Source organism: Eretmochelys imbricata, chromosome 3 (assembly GCF_965152235.1).
Source record: "Eretmochelys imbricata isolate rEreImb1 chromosome 3, rEreImb1.hap1, whole genome shotgun sequence".
Lineage (NCBI taxonomy): Eukaryota > Metazoa > Chordata > Testudines > Cheloniidae > Eretmochelys > Eretmochelys imbricata.
Genome location: NC_135574.1, coordinates 78996397 through 79013333, shown reverse-complemented (window position 1 = coordinate 79013333; position 16937 = coordinate 78996397).

The following is a 16937-nucleotide window of genomic DNA, read 5'->3' as shown; positions in this document are numbered from 1 at the left end:
GAGGTAGACAACCATAAAGCCACACAGGAGCTGGCTCGGATGTGTTCCCACTTACCTGAGTGCACTGGGAGATGGGTAGGAGGCAACCTGATTCCAGCTGAGTTGTCCAGATTTCAATACTCCAGTCTATTTCCACCTTGGGCTGGCCTAATTCTTGCATCCTCTGCGACCTTGGCAAGAGATCATTCAATTACAGGGTGAGACCTTTCCTTACTTATGGTAAAGGAACAAAAATGGTTAGATTTTTTTATCACTGTATCTTTGATACTAATTTCTCTCCAGAAGACTTATAATTTCCACCGCTCACCACCACCCAGTCAAGTTCTTCTGATTTGGGCCGAATCTGAGTTGTGCTTTAGCCAAGATTATATGCAATAGTCCTAAATAGCTTGAAATATTATTTCATTACTAGTAAATCATGGATACGTTTTCAAAGCAGTGTCTAGGGATTTAGCTACGAGACTCCCATTTATGTCAATGTCAAAGCTACAATCCTTTGTAACTCTCAAAACATCACAAAGCTAAGAAAAAAAGTGAATGAAATCTAAAGTTGAAAAGAATAGTGTGATTTGAAAATGTACCCCCAAGATTCTAAAGCATTAGGGAGGTAAAATGGAGTTGTATCTTGTGACTTGTTGGTAATAAGAGATTAAAATATTCTGGGACATTATGTAATTTGGGTGTAACTGAATATGCTAGTACTACTTGTACTAGTTTATATAAATACACATATATATTGTTATTCATAAACTTAGAGGTACTTCAATAGCTGCTGAGTACTTTAAACATGACACAGCCTTGCTTTGGCTTGCTGTATTTTGAACATCGCTTTAGGATTCCCCCAGTGACAAAGCCAGCATGGGAGAACATGAAAGATCTCTGCTTTGTACAAGGTATTTAGTGAAATGCACATGCACTCTACAGTTAAAGAGGGAAAGTTAACATGTGGAAAATAAAGCTATAGGTAGGACCTGGGTTTCTACAAGCACATGACATAAAGAAAGACACGTTCATCCAGGAACGATAAAAAGTTATGCAGTGAATTTTTAAAATAGTTCATGTGCAAGGATCTGAAAAAATGATAGGTGAAATGAATGTGTTTGGAGTAGGTTAAAGTTCTTTATTACCATATTAATACAAAACATAATACTATAATGCTCACATATGGAGACAGAAGTAAAGGCCTATTTTTTTGCAAACTATCAAAGTTTTAGAGAATTATCTAACTTAGATCCTTAATTGTCCTGGTATAAATATGATGATTTCAATGCCTGTCCTCTCCCAGCTCATCATCGAAACCTTCAAGATTTTTTTTTTTTAAAAAAACACCCTCTCCTCACCCATAAGAACGGTCATAGTGGATCAGACCAAAGGTCCATCTAGCCCAGTATCCTGTCTTCTGACAGTAGTCAATGCCAAGTGCTTCACAGGGAATGAACAGAACAGGTAATCATCGAGTGATCTGTCGCTCATTCCCACCCTCTTCTCAATAGTGCACCACTATCAGAAGTCTAAGCAGAGAGGGTTACATTTTAAAATCAGTGCGTGAGCTCACGGATAGATTTGCACGACTTCAGAAATGTACCCTCTATGTTTAGGTTTCCCAGGAGAAATGTTTTGATCTAACTGCCTGTGTGTAAACAAGACCAGAAGCATGCTGACTTGTCCTAGGTTGTGAAAAAAGCTGACTTTCTTCATATTCTTCTCTTGAAGATCATCTTTGGTTCAAAGGTCTACCATACTGTTTTTTTTCTTTTCAGGGACTCAAAAGCAAAGAAGTCAGAATAAAAGTCTACCTCATTATAAGCTACATTAACTTGTTATAAATGCTGCCTTTTTAGAATACCTTTTTCCCTCTCTGAAACCTAATGCATTTCATTTAGTATGTCTTTATTTTTGAGACTGAGGTGCACTGAATCACAAATAACCAGCATAGGACATAAGACAGAGGAATGATTACAATTTGTGTATTTGTGCTATAAAATAATGCTAGACAGTGCTGTAGAAAATGAGATGCTTCTGATATTAATATTTTGGTTCTTAAAATATCATTTTGTGTGTGTGAGAGAGGGAGAAAGAGAATAAATTTGCTTACAAAATATGTTACTTTGCCTGAGACTAATAGCAGGAAGCAAAATCAGAAATATTGTTTTCTAGGTTACATTGACTTCTTGGCATGTAGTCTTCACAGACCATCTCTTAGGACCTTTGATACTGTTATTTAGCGAGAGAATCTGTTAGCAACAAGGGGAATCATTGTTGTGACTTCGTTGCTTCAACCTTTATTTAGACAAATTAGTACTTAAATTTAAAACCAGGGACAAAATATATTCAATTACAGAATTCCTGTCAAGCTTTTTTCCAAGGAAATACTGCAAAATTAATCCATGCATAATATAATTTTCAGTGAAAGGATATATAGGATATTAATTTCACAAAATATCAATAGCTATAATGACATCTGCTGCCTCCAAAAATTCATTTCTTAAGGGCATTTACTGATTTAATTTTATAGTCCTATTACTGTAAATATTGCAAGTGAAGTGCTGTGATAAAATTGGGTTGTATTGGCTATACATTAAATGTAAAGTGTCCCAACTTCAGTTTGGATAAATTCTGCCTTATTAATAATTTTTACCTCTTATTAAATTACCATAGCAACCCTACTAGATATTCTGCCTCATTGCCTGAGATTTTTTTCTGAAGGACACAAAGAGTGGCAGATAGCAGATATTACAAGACAGTAACAAGAAATGCTAGATTATCAATATGTTGAGATAGGTCATATGAATCATGGAGAAGGGTTATTACTGATATTTCTGTGGTGTTCTGTTAGTGTCACCTAATGTAATCATCAAGATCTAGTTCATCAATGACTGCAGGAAGCCCATAAGACTGCTAATAAAGAACAGTTGTGCAAAAGGATTATATGAATCTCATTCCTAATATGTCCCGTTAGGAATTTATAACCCAGCCACAAATTGAACAGACACATTGCAGGACTCATGTAGTAGTTAATTTAATGATGAAAATAATTGTGTATCTATTTCTCTTTAATAAAGACCACAGGTGATTAATCACACTGAAGACTTTTCTATCTGGGAAAAGTAAAAGTGATAATTGAGAAATACAGGATCTGGGCATCATGCTAATAAGTGAGAGGGATGCTTCTTTTTTTTTAGGCACATAATTTATGGTACAATATATTCATTTTTACCTTTTTTTAAAAAAAAGGCACCTCTCTGCCAACTTGAGAAACTTTTGAGAGTCTTTTAGATTACTCCTTTGCCATAAATAGCAAGTGTTATTCTCTCTCTCCTTAAATTTGCAGACATCTGGACAATAAGCATTTAGATGTTAGGATGTATTCATAATCTTCCCACTTACTGCTTTGGACAACAAAAAATAAGGAATAAGTGCCAGAACACTGCATTAGGGGGAAAAAAAAGAAACCTTTAACCTACATTCTAACCTTCAAGAAAACTCATCAAAACCCCTTTTCAAATGCACAATAAATGGGTTGTTGTAAAATATAAAGAGCCTTATTAACAGATATTGTGGGGCTCCATGTTTCTATTTCTGTTACTTCCATTTTAGATTTGCATGGAAGTCCCTTCCACAACACTTTAGTCCTGTATATGGTCTGTGCAGGGGGATTTCCAAAGCTACATTAAGGCAAATGCATTACAAGCTCTTTAGAGCCCCTACTAACTCAATCAGAAATGCATGCTCTCTCTCTCTTCCTCTGCATATAGAGTCTGGGGCTCTCTCCCCAACATGACAGAGCTGGGTGCTCCTGGTTGGCTGAGCCTCTCTTGTCAATAGACAAAAACAATATTTTCTTTCTCATGGTGCAGTGAGCAACTGAGGAGCTGCATCTCCTTCTAGTACTAGAAGCCAACAACCAGATACCAACTCTGTTCCCCAAACATTGTGTCTCTCCATGCTCAGTGTGTGTGTGTCTGGGCAGTGTCAGCCGCCGAGAGGCTGTTGGGTCATGAAACAGATTGCCCTGACATGTCAGTCTGGCCTCTAGCTTTTCACTATCTCAGCCCCACTGCAGGGCAGGGTCCGAAGCACAAAACTGCTTGCCCAGCTTAATTCCCAGCCTCTGTCTCTTGGCTGCTGGGAGCTACATTTCTCAAATCCCCAAATGGTAAGGGAACTGTGTTCAAAAAATATCAATTAAACCCTAATTTTTAGATGCCTTCTCTGATTTTACCCCAGCTTTCCAGCACTCAGTAAAATTCTACTGTGGACTAACATTTGTTGTATGAGTTTTTGAGTCAACAGGTTTGATTTTGGTGAAACTAGGGGAGAAGTATGTGCCAGAACTGGGCTTATGGGAGGAGGGTAGTTTAATCCTTAACTAATGAAATATTAGATGTTAGAAGTTCAGCCTCACTTAGTGCAGGGATGGGGGTGGCAGTGTGCAGTGTATTAGTCATGAGATCATACATTGGACAATGAAGATAAATATTAAACTGGTGCCTCAGTAAAAGAGCACCATGTGCTGCATCAGTGAGGTTAATAGGAGTTTGTTGGTGACTTCAGTGGGTGTAGAATCAGATGTTAAATGAGGCTATAATTCTAAGGAAAAAAGTATTATGAAACTATGTAATTAAAGATGTATCCCAATGCCTATACTCAAGAGGACTGAAGTAGGGCAAAACATAGCACCTCTTTCCTATTAACTCCTATTTTCATACCAATTCAACTTCTCAGTGGCTTATAACTTTCTCCCATATATTTCATTTGGTCTCAGCCTAAAAATGAACTTTTCAACACACTTAATACAGATACATTAACTACAATGTAGTTACATTGTAACTACAGAGGGTTTATAGAGGGTTCTGATTTTTGTTTGCTGTATTATGAAATTCCTGAAATAGAATGCAAATATGAAATTGCTGAAATGAAGGAAACTACTTGTGGAGAACAGAACTGCTCAGCATGAGTAAAATTGGGCCTTCAGACATGATCTTTATACTTTTTTTAAAATGAGTTATTAATTGCAACAGCCTGGCAATTATTTGTAGTATTGCTTTCTTTTTATTTAGTAATTATGTTTTATCTTCCAGAAAGCTGATTCCCATCGAAGTTTTGCAGTGCCTTTTTTGCGCTGAATAGAAACCCCTCCAGAAATCAAAGAAGCTTATTTCTATCATTATGGCTTATGCACTTATCTTCATCAGACAGAAAAATATGAAGTGCCCTTCACTCCATGTTCTCCCTTCATGATTTATAAGATGTGTACATTTCTGATACATAAATGATGCAATGAATTAAGTATTTCAAGACTTTGCTACCTTTGCCTTTTGAATTGCGTGCATGAACTCGGATATACTATACGATTTATGTGACCCACTCTGTCAAGTTAAAAGCAGCAAGTCTAAATTAGCTACATGGTTGTACAATACCCATTACTAGGTATTGATACTGTTTGTATGGTTTGTTTCTAGAACAATTTCTCATGTAGAGCTCTTTAAAGTGACATCCCTCTACATTTGCGTGTCTACTTGTTTTTCAGCAAGTAGATTAAATTTTATTTAAATTAAGAAAGGCAGCTGTGTTATGAAGCTTCTTTAGGCTTACTTTTCAGCTTTTTTTTTAAGATGCAAGTTGTAACTGAAAAAAATCCAGTTTCAATTACATGATGCATATGATCAGAAAGCATTAATTATAGATCCAGTTGTGCTTCAGCTATATGAGAATCCCCTAAAGAAAATTAATTGTTTCTAATATTCCTGAACAAAATTGCCTCCCTATACATGGTGATATTTTAAAGAAGTCAGTATATAATAAAATTTAAACTTCATCTCAATGAATGGCTTTTGATATATGTCTATTTAAACTTGACTTCATTATTCAACTAAAATCCCATTGTTGCCAATGGGTACTTTGCTGTTGTAAAGGAAATCTGACACTTGGATGAAGTCTTGGAGCCAGTGAAGTCAATTTGAGTTTTGCCATTGACCTGAATGCAGCCTGGATTTTACCCTATGTGACGGGGCAAGACCAGCTGGCTATAGAAAAGTAGTGGGAGATAGATATATTAGCTCCAGGCTAAACAAATCCCTGGTACCAGGTTAAGTGAAATGGCAGCTGCTCCAGGTCAGCTAAGACACCTGGGGCCAATTAAGAACTTTCCAGAAGGCAGGGAGAATGCTAGGTGATTGGGACACCTGAAGCCAATCAGGAGCTGGCTGAAACTAGTTAAAAGCCTCCCAGTCAGTCAGGTGGGTGTGCATGTCAGGAGCTGTGGGAGGAAGTTGCGCTGTTGGAGAGGCTGAGTAGTACACACCATATCAGGCACAAGGAAGGAGGCCCTTAGGTAAGGGTGAAGTGGAGCTTGAGGAAGTGGGGGCTGCTGTGGGGGAAGTAGCCAGGGAATTGTACATGTCATGTTTCTAAAAGGTCAGCTACCATATCTGATACTATTAGGGTCCCTGGGCTGGAGCCCAGAGTAGAGGGTGGGCCCGGTCTCCCTCCCCCCACCTTTGTCCGCTGATTAATCACTGAGACTGGGAGACAACAGAGACTGTACAAGGAAGGATAACTTCTCCTCACCTCCCTTGCTGGCTTATGATGAAAATGGCTCTGTAGACTGTGACCCTTGTCCCTAGAGAAAGAAGGGTTACGTGGAGGGCCACAGTGAGCCTCTGAGGCTAGTGAAATCCGCCAGGAAACGTGGGACCCATGGAGGAAAGGACAAAGCTTTGTCACACCTACTTGTTTGCCATTTTAATAACCAAAAATACAGAAGTAGTAAATGGTAACTCTTACATGTCTTGGAGGTTCCTCCTCTGCTTCCACATATATATAAATGTTGGGAGACTACTAATAAAGCACAAATTAAAACAAGTAGTTAATAATGTATTTTACATTCCAGGGGTAATTGAGTTAACTGAATAACAATGCAAGCTGCAATTCAATGAGAAATTCCTTTATAAAACCACATAAATAATAATGTAAAAGCTAATATTTCAGTTTTAAAGATAGTGCATTTTTGACAGGCAACAGCCCTGTGGGCAGTTTGTATGGCAATATATTGTGATATTTATTATTACACTTGTTAATCAAACAGTTTCTAACACCTTCAAGAGGATTAGTTTGCATAAATAATGGGGGTTCTCCCTACATCCTACAAATAAGGATTTAGGTCAGGGCAACTTGAAGCATAGCTCAAATATAATAAGCCTCACTTGGCAAAACATGTTATATATTTAAGGTATTGTACTTATTTGTGGTTCCATAATTATATTCTGAGAGTTGTGAATGAAATAAAATTAAAGATTTGTTTCTAACCACACAGAAAACCTTCATTTGCATGTCATTCACTGTGAAAGAAGCATCTAATGCAGATGTGTAAAGGAACTGTGATCTTTCCTTGATGAAGACATGCCAGGAACAGTTTAGTTTTAGAACATAGCAATACTACTAGGTTTTCCAGAATGAATCTGTTCACTGCTTGTAATGAAGTTCTATTTTAGTTAGCCAGGAGTAATTCTAAACTAATCTTGTCTCAATATTGCATTAATTTTGAATTAATATAACAGCTGGAGGCTGCTTGGAAAGCAGAGTGATGTGCTTCTTGTTATCTTGATGTTGCTCTTTTCCAAATAAAATTGCATTTGACATGCATACCACCACCAATAACAATGACTTAGCTTACACAGAAATAACTAGCTGGCACTAACCTACCGACACTTTTAAACAAAGTACTCAAATGAATTCTCCTTGAATCTCTTTGATATAATCCATCTGTTTCATGCAAAATTTCTCTGTACTCCCAGAGAGCTTATTGTGTTTTTTCAGATGGAATCTTACCCAGTACAGGGTGCTGTCTTTCTCCTTTTCCTGAAAATGCAGTGATTATGTTTATGGACAAAAAGTATTTTATATTCTTCCTTTCCCTTTCTGAAATTGGATTAATTATGCAAAACAAATGGATTTTTACTGGCGGATGACTTTTTCTTGGTACCATTCCCAGTGTACGACTATTTTTTATATTTGCTGCGGGAATAAAGTTATTGTTTATACACTGATTCGTGGTTAGTTTGCACTGCTGAAATCCTCATGCAAATGGGAAATGATTGTAAGCATATTCCTGGATTTAGGTGGAGTCATTACATACAGTAGCATCAGTATGAACATATTAGTTCAAAAGGAACAACAGACACCGTACTGTAGATCTTCGTTAATAATTAAACACAATTGTGGTGCTGCTGTTCAGGGAGCTAGCTGCTTTCTCTTTCAATATTGGACATTTGCCAAAAATGTGGTTTTTTTAAATGCTCAGGTAAAATATTCCAGAAATTTGGGACTGAGACACATTTGCAGCAGATATTAAAATCTGAGCTCTGAATGGTAAACTCTACAAACACCACTAATAAGTCGGATCTTCACTTGTCTCCAAATATAATACAGGTACCTAAAATACAGGAGGACATTGCTCAGCAAAAGTGCATTTAAAGGAACAAGTTGCGAATTTTGAAAAAAACAAACTCAGGAGTAAAGACACAATGATTGCACTGTGCTGGAAGGGGAAGGAGGAGTGTCAGAAGGTTTCTAATAAGGTTATGATAAGAATTAGGAATCCAGACAATATTCATTTAACTCCATTGAACCTGCCACCTCTTGAGGTTGTGTATTGTCATTATTTTTCTTACAAAAGAATATAGGAATCCCATTGTACTAAGTGCTGCAGAGACAAATATAGACTACAGTTCATGTCCCACTCTGTTGAAGAATGGTGTATCTCTAGGTATGTAGAAAAGCAACTATGTAAATAGTGTGTTTTCACACTTCATATATCTGGCACCTATGCATTTCCAAAGTCATATTTGTTAAATTTAGTGACAATAAGATTTTACTACTTTTTACTCCTTTTACCACTGCTGACAGAGAAAACATAGCTATGAAAGAGTGAACTAGATTCTGTTCTGATTTGCTTATCAACACAATTTTTAGGAAACTTCTATATGTAGAACTTTCTTCTCTAGTTGTCCAAAAGTTGTCTGCCTCTTTTGCATCTATAGTACACTTCATTTTGCTTGGGGTTAATGGCGACAATGCCGAAGCTGAAAGGATACAATTGACTTTCAGATCCAAAGTTGAATTTAGGGAAGAAGGATGAAATCCCTTCCAAATTCAAACCCATGGCAAGGGTGCAAGACTGCAGTCCTGGAATAGCAACTTTGATGCCTCTGTACCATTGCTCAGGTAGTTGGAGCAACAGGGTCTTCATGTGCGTAAAACTGCAGTCCTCTCTCCTGACCTATCAACTTCCTGCTACAACTGGGACCTTCCATTTTGCCCACCCCACATTTAAAAATAATTAGACAGTCATGAGATTGGCTGAATAAAATAAGACATTAAGAATTAGTTATGGGTTCTTTTGATGTTTCTTCTCATTTTTGAGCCTTTAGCATTTAGGCTTTCAGGATTTACTCTTAAACCACAAAGACTAAAGTAGAACCAAACTTAACAAAAAGCTGAAATTCTCACAGAACTGCATGGTTCCAGGAATTGTGTCTTTAAGAAAACTACCAAGAGATCTGTGGTTGCAAGTTGGCAACTTTGGACCTGACATCCCAGTCCACATTTGGTTCAGGCACCCTTTGCACAACTAATATGAGGTACACAGGCATACCTCTATGTTTACACCATAAGCAGTCTCCAATGCATCCCAGGGTTGTGACTCTCTCCCCATACATATAGTGCCCTGGCCCTACTTGTGGTGGTAGGGTATGAGGCCACCCACACTGGAGCTATCTGCTGGAGGAATGGTCACTGTTCCAGTCTCCTTGGGATGGCTGGGCCTTCCTGCTCCCTGTCCTCAGACAAGCTAGTCTCTTTTGCTGGTGTCTTTGCCTCCCCACAACAGGGGAGGCCCTGTGAAACCACCACAGAGCTTTGATAGGAGAGGCCCTCCATGAGTCTTGTACTGAGGTGACCTTTGCGAGAGCCCCCCAAGCAGCAGGTTTCAGAGTTACATGTCTTATAGCTATGCTTTCCGACTATCAGCACACTCAGGCAGATGTAGCTGCATCACAATCAGTTGTTGATTTACACAACCGTGAGCGAGAAACTTATATTCTTTTAACAAAATCTCAGACTACGTCTACACTTGGATCTAGGGTTGTGATTCCCAGCTCAGGTAGACATATCTGCAATAGCTCTCATGAAGCTAGCACACTAAAAATAGTAGTGTAGCTGCTGTAGCTCAGGCAAGCAGCAGCATGACCTAGCCCCCTCCTCAAGTCCAAACATGCCTGGACCCTGTGAGCATGTACACAAGGTGGCTAGCCTGTGCCACGGCTTGCTGCTGACCATGCTACAGTGGCTGAATTCTATTTTTTGTGCTAGCTTCATGAGCATGTTTATGCAAGATGGGAATCACACCCTTGCTCTTAGAGTCACAGGTTGAAATCTGAATCTGAGGGTATGTCTGCACTGGGCGGGTGGAGGGGAAATGCCCCACAGTAGCAAGACTTATAGCCTGGGTCTTGAGACTTGGGTTCACCCTATGGCACTAAAAAATAGCCATGTATGTAGATGTTCCTGCTTGGGCCTTGAGCTCTGAAACCTGAGGAGGGGGATGGGTTTCAGAGCCCAATCAGGAATGTCTTCATGACATTTTTATTGCCACAGTTCAAGCTTCATGAATGTGAATATGTAGACCAGGTCTCTCCGACTTGCTGCCATGTTTGTTTGTTTATTTATTGCAGTGTAAACATACTTATGAGATGAGAATGGTAATTTTTTGAAATAGGTGTCAGCTGATAGGAAAATGTGAAATGAGTTCTTAACCTCAGTATTGACAGTGAACAACAGGAACATATTCCAGGGGTTAAAAAAAAAAAAAGACTTACATTTCACTAGGGAGGAAAAAAAAATATAGTGGGGGAAAATAAGGCTCACACCTGGATGGATGGTTTTAGAGTAGCAGCCGTGTTAGTCTGTATCTGCAAAAAGAAAAGGAGGACTTGTGGCACCTTAGAGACTAACCAATTTATTTGAGCATAAGCTTTTGTGAGCTACAGCTCACTTCATCGGATGCATTCAGATATCAATCTCTGAAGACTGCCAAACCGCCAAGACCAAATAGAGCCTAATTTACTATTCTGAGTGAGCAGCTAAAAGGATTGTTCAGCTGTTACCAGAATGTTCAAAATCTTCTTGGAAAAAGGAAAAATGACAGACTGGAGAAAGTTAAATGTTACCACTGTATATGGAAAGTGATCTAGAGCAGCTTTAGGAAAATAGTCCCAGAAGCCCAATAAACTTCCTTCAGTATACTAACTCTAATCAGGTGCAGACTGGAACAGTAAGCTCTGGCTTTAATTAAGGGTAGTTGGCATTGATTTTTAGTAAGGGAGAGCACATCTTATAAATCATGGCATTTGTTGAGTTTTTATTGTTTTTGGGGGTGTCAAAAGGAATTGAGGTAAAGCTGTAGACATTTGTTAGCATGTCTGGACTTCAGGAAAGCTTTTGTTACAATAGAAAACATACCACTAGCAAATTAAGTCAATATGTACATTATAAGGAACTGCATTGTAACTGAGAGAGAATTTCAACAAATCTGAATTACAGTGACGGAGGGTAACTGTAAATGGTTCATTCTGAGGATTAAGGTGCTGACTAGTATATGCCCCAGTGATTTGCCTTCAGTCAGGGTCAGTTCTGTTCACTTTGGCCCCAATGCAGAAGAGCACTTAAGCATGTGGAAAGGAAATTACAAGGATATTAAACTTGTGGGTGCCATATTTAATATTAATTTTAATAATTTGTACATATATGATAGCCTTGTACCTTGAAACATACCATATAAGGCTACTGTATTTTACTATACATAAACAATGTACATTTCATTGGAACAATTACACATTTGATAAAAGTTCCTTTCCATTAACAATCTTTATCACCATAATCCTTATTTGTCATTTTCACTGTCTATTTTAAATATGATGGTGCAAAGTTTCTAAGGAGATCCACTGCTTGTTTGGTTGGATTTTTTTGTTTGTTTTGTTTTGTTTTTTGCCAGTAGTAGACTAGGTTTTTTGTTTTGTTTTGTTTTTTTCAGTTGCATTGTATTTAGAGGTGGCCAACCTCCTACTGTCCACATCTGCTTTCAATTCACAAGCAGTTGGTGGAAGTCATGCGTCACTAGTGTTTCATTTGTGTTGCTTGCTATGTTGTCTCATCTGGGAGGCCATTATATGAAGTAATAGAAGCAGAAAATAGTTACACCCCCTACTTTAAATTTTCAGCGGGGATCCTGTTTTTTGTCACTGCAGCAAATTGCACCATTAAATTGCATATGTTGGCCCGATGGGCACCCATAATCAGATGAAGAAAGAAAAGTGCCCATAAACTTCATGGTCTGACAAACTTGTTCAAATCACCAGTGAAGCAAACTCACAGAGAGAGAGAGAGAGAGGATACCATAGTTATCATTTTCATTTCTTTCTTTAAGTTGATCCATTTTAATAACTTGGAAGTCTCCTATACAAAAAATCCAGTATACTGCAGAAAACATGAGAGCTAAATTATTGAGCTGTGCTTGTTTACACCAGCTGTGTGTCACCCAACTATTCTTTTTTGCATAAAGCTCAAAGAAATGTTTGAAAGTAATGGAAAGTCCTGCTGCTGGCCGTAAAGAGGTTTGCATAAATGTGAGTATGACTTCAATTGTCAGACATTCATGAATTTTGTGGATTTTGCTAATGGACAAACAACTTTCAAGTAGCCTGAATACCTTCCCTGGCTTTCTCATAGCAGAAACTCTTTGTTCTTGCTTCGGACTGTGCTGCTGGGGACAACATCACAACCCAGCTTTTTGTATGCAGTGTAGTTGTAGCCATGCCGATCCCAGCATATTAGAGAGAAAACATGGGTGAGGTAATATCTTTTACTGGATCAACATCTGTGGCTCAAAAGCTTGTCTCTCTCATGAACAGAAGCTGGTCCAATAAAAGAGATTACCTCACCCAACCCAGCTTTTTATAATACACACTTGTATTCTGCTCCTCAGACCTGCCCCGTCTCCACAGAGAACAGAAAACATGATTTGTGGTAATATATCCAAGGCTTGTTGAAACAAACATTAAAGGGGAAATTGACTGTGTTCCTGAGGATCCATACAAAACATGAGTAGCACACTTCACAACAGCATAGCCCCCCTTCCCCATCCCCCCATGTTGTTGGTCTACCACCTGCTCTGTGGGCAAGAAGCAGTATTGTAGAGATCTTGCTTAACTCTTGCATGCTTCAGATGAGTTCTCTGCACCAGTCTACACTGATTGGCATTGGAGAGTCATTGGGGCATGCCTGTAAGGGTATTTACGCACCTTCTAACATCCACCACAAGTGGCACCAGAGGGTCTGCAGATGCTATTCTAGCCCATTGGCTTGAGCAGGATGGGAGGAAAGGTAAAAGGGAGACACTATACTGTACTGGAAGCTCCATGCCCTGGAGGCTGGTTAAGGTTGGTGGATTTCATCTATTCTAAGCACTTCTCTTAAATAAAGCCCAATTAGATGGGCTTTAGATATGTGAAACAAATTTCACTCTAAGAGCAAAAACATCCTGAAATTAGATATCGAGACTGTTTACAGATCTTGGGAGCATATGCATTAAAAATACCTTCCTAGTACATAAAGATGAGTGCTGTAGGAAACAGTGGGAGAGGTTTTCATGGTCAATGATCCAAAGCCATAAACTATGTTTGTACTGCACAGTTAACCAGGGTGACTCGCATCTGGCTCTGGTCACCTGGGTAAACCTGGCTTGGTTGTGAGCAGACCCACTTGAGTTCTATGTCCTCACTGTTCCTGCACACATAACCATGTATGTCTGGGGGAATGCCCCATGATTCTTTTTGCTGAGACATTCTTACTGTTTCCCGGTCAATTGTGTGAATTGCAGGAGAATTTGTTTGTTCTTCAGGAGGAATTGTGGAAAGGTATTGGAGGATTATCGACACTCAAGTGATACTTGTCTGCAATGTCCTTTGCAAAGTGGGCGGGTTCCAGTCAGGGTTAATTCAGAGACTGTGCTCTAATCCCACCCTCAAGATGAGTAAATTAACCTGGTTTTAAAGGCTGTCCAAATTTGGGTTATAGGTTTTTCTGTGTGAACAGTAAGGTGGTTAAGGCTAAAACCTGCATAAGAGGCCAGGTTAACTATGCTGGTAGACACATACACAATCATTATATAGCCAAGTGTCATGATGCCGGGGCTTGATTTTTAATGTTTTGTTGTTTGAGGTGGTTTGTTCTAGCTGCCAAACACATACTGGTAACATGCTTCTCTGTTCTTATCCCACCTGAATTAGTAAAGAATATCTCCTGATCTAAGATTACCATTATCAGATGCACATTTATGTTTGTGCAAAATATTTAATCCAAAAAATTTTGACTGTGACCTATCTCAGATGATAGTTTCCAAAAATACTCCATTGCATACAAGCAAAAAATTATGTAAGCCCTGTGTGAGGCAGTCATATTTTACTTCCTGTTTAAGTATTCTTTATAAATTGATTTATATGTTTCTTCATCAGTCTCTTAAATTGTGATGGGATGTTTAATTTATATTAGAGATTCAGAAACTATAAAACGTAAATGATTTAACATAGCATTTAAAATAATCAGTAACACAGAAACTCAAGTTTAGAAATGCTGAGTTGCAGATAGGTTCAATTAGAAATGGGACTGAGCCAAATGCCAGATTTGATCACTCCAAAATCTGTGTGAGTGGTGGGGGTGTGTTTGTGTGCAATTGGAACCCAGCTCCAAATCTAATTGTCACATGTAGCTCCCTAAGTCTGTAAAGAGCCCGACAAAAACCTGGTTTCCAACACCTTCCGATTTCAAAATCTAGTTCTAGAACCATATTTGTAGCCATTTCTAGACTCTGATAATGATAACCACAGACAGGATTCCAAACATCTGCTGTTGCTGCAATTTCCTTTCTCTTCCAGTATCAACATACCTGTAATAAGGGAACACAAAGCAAAATTCATTAGGGAAAAATCAGTGAGAAGGGTTAAATGGCTTCAGCCATTTTTTTTAAGGAACAAATTGTAAGATTTCTAGCATGTTAAAATACATCTCACAAGAAACCAACATACCCTTAATTTCTCTGACCAACAACTCTAATGCATCTTCCCTTCATGGGTCTCCAAGATTGGTACTGTAATAGAATAAAGAGCCCCCTCATATTATATAACTATAGTATGTTTTCACTTATTCTACCAAAGTAGAGAAAATATTGGAGACAACCGTATATATTATGTCTTCTAAATGGCTCAGCTAAATTACCTTAGATTAACTTTTAACTAACCAGTGGAGAAGAAAATGTATATGTTAACATGTACACAGGTGCGGCTATTTTGATTAGGAAGCCAAGTCTATATGGACAACCTCGGTTTCATCAACAAGCATTCCAGCTGGTTTTCTCATCACACTGCTCTGTGCCATACTAGTATCTTTAGCAGCTTTGAGTTTCACAAAATCTTTTACAATACTTAAATTGCTAATGATTATTTTCACAGATAGAAACTTAAAAATATAATGTAATGAATAGAGATGAGCACATGTCAAGGTTCCTCCCCCACTCTGAACTCTAGGGTACAGATGTGGGGATCTGCATGAAAAACCTCCTAAGCTTATCTTTACCAGATTAGGTCAAAACTTCCCCAAGGTACAAAATATTCCACCCTTTGTCCTTGGATTGGCCGCTACCACCACCAAACAAATACTGGTTACTGGGGAAGAGCTGTTTGGAAACATCTTTCCCCCCAAAATACTTCCCAAAACCTTGCACCCCACTTCCTGGACAAGGTTTGGTAAAAAGCCTCACCAATTTGCCTAGGTGACTACAGACCCAGACCTTTAGATCTTAAGAACAATGAACAATCCTCCCAACACTTGCACACCCCCCCCCCCCGTTTCCTGGGAAATGCTGGATTAAAAAGCCTCACCAATTTGCATAGGTGACCACAGACCCAAACACTTGGATCTGAGAACAATGAAAAAACATTCAGTTTTCTTACAAGAAGACTTTTAATAGAAATAGGAGTAAATAGAAGTAAGGAAATCCCCTCTGTAAAATCAGGATAGTAGATAACTTACAGGGTAATTAGATTCAAAACATAGAGAATCCCTCTAGGCAAAAACTTAAGTTACAAAAAAGATACACAGACAGAAATAGTTATTCTATTCAGCACAATTCTTTTCTCAGCCATTTAAAGAAATCATAATCTAACGCATAGCTAGCTAGATTACTTACTAAAAGTTCTAAGACTCCATTCCTGGTCTGTCCCCAGCAAAAGCAGCATATATACAGACACACACAGACCCTTTGTTTCTCTCCCTCCTCCCAGCTTTTGAAAGTATCTTGTCTCCTCATTGATCATTTTGGTCAGGTGTCAGCGAGGTTACGTTTAGCTTCTTAACCCTTTACAGGTGAGAGGAGTTTTCCCCTGGCCAGGAGGGATTTCAAAGGGGTTTACCCTTCCCTTTATATTTATGACAGCACATTTGAACTTTCTATCCTGGGGGGAAATTCCAACACTTCAACACTTGTTTTCATCATGAAATGGGACAAACTGAAATTTTAATGGAACAGAAATTCTGAGTTTAGATTCAGAAATGTCAATACGTTGTGATATTTTTGTTTGAACAAAACTCTTTGACATTTCAGAAATCATTGTTGAACTCACCTGAAATGCTTTGTTTCAAGTGAGATCAATGTTAAACTGCCTCTCTTTTGCCATACAGTTATGGCCAGAAAGCAAGAATGCCATTTCATCCCACCCCAGAATAGCCGGGCACCCAGAAACTATGGCACTCACCAGATTCAGAGTAGGGACTTGAACGTAGGTCTTCCACAGCCTAGGCAAGTACCCCAACAACCAAGCTACAGA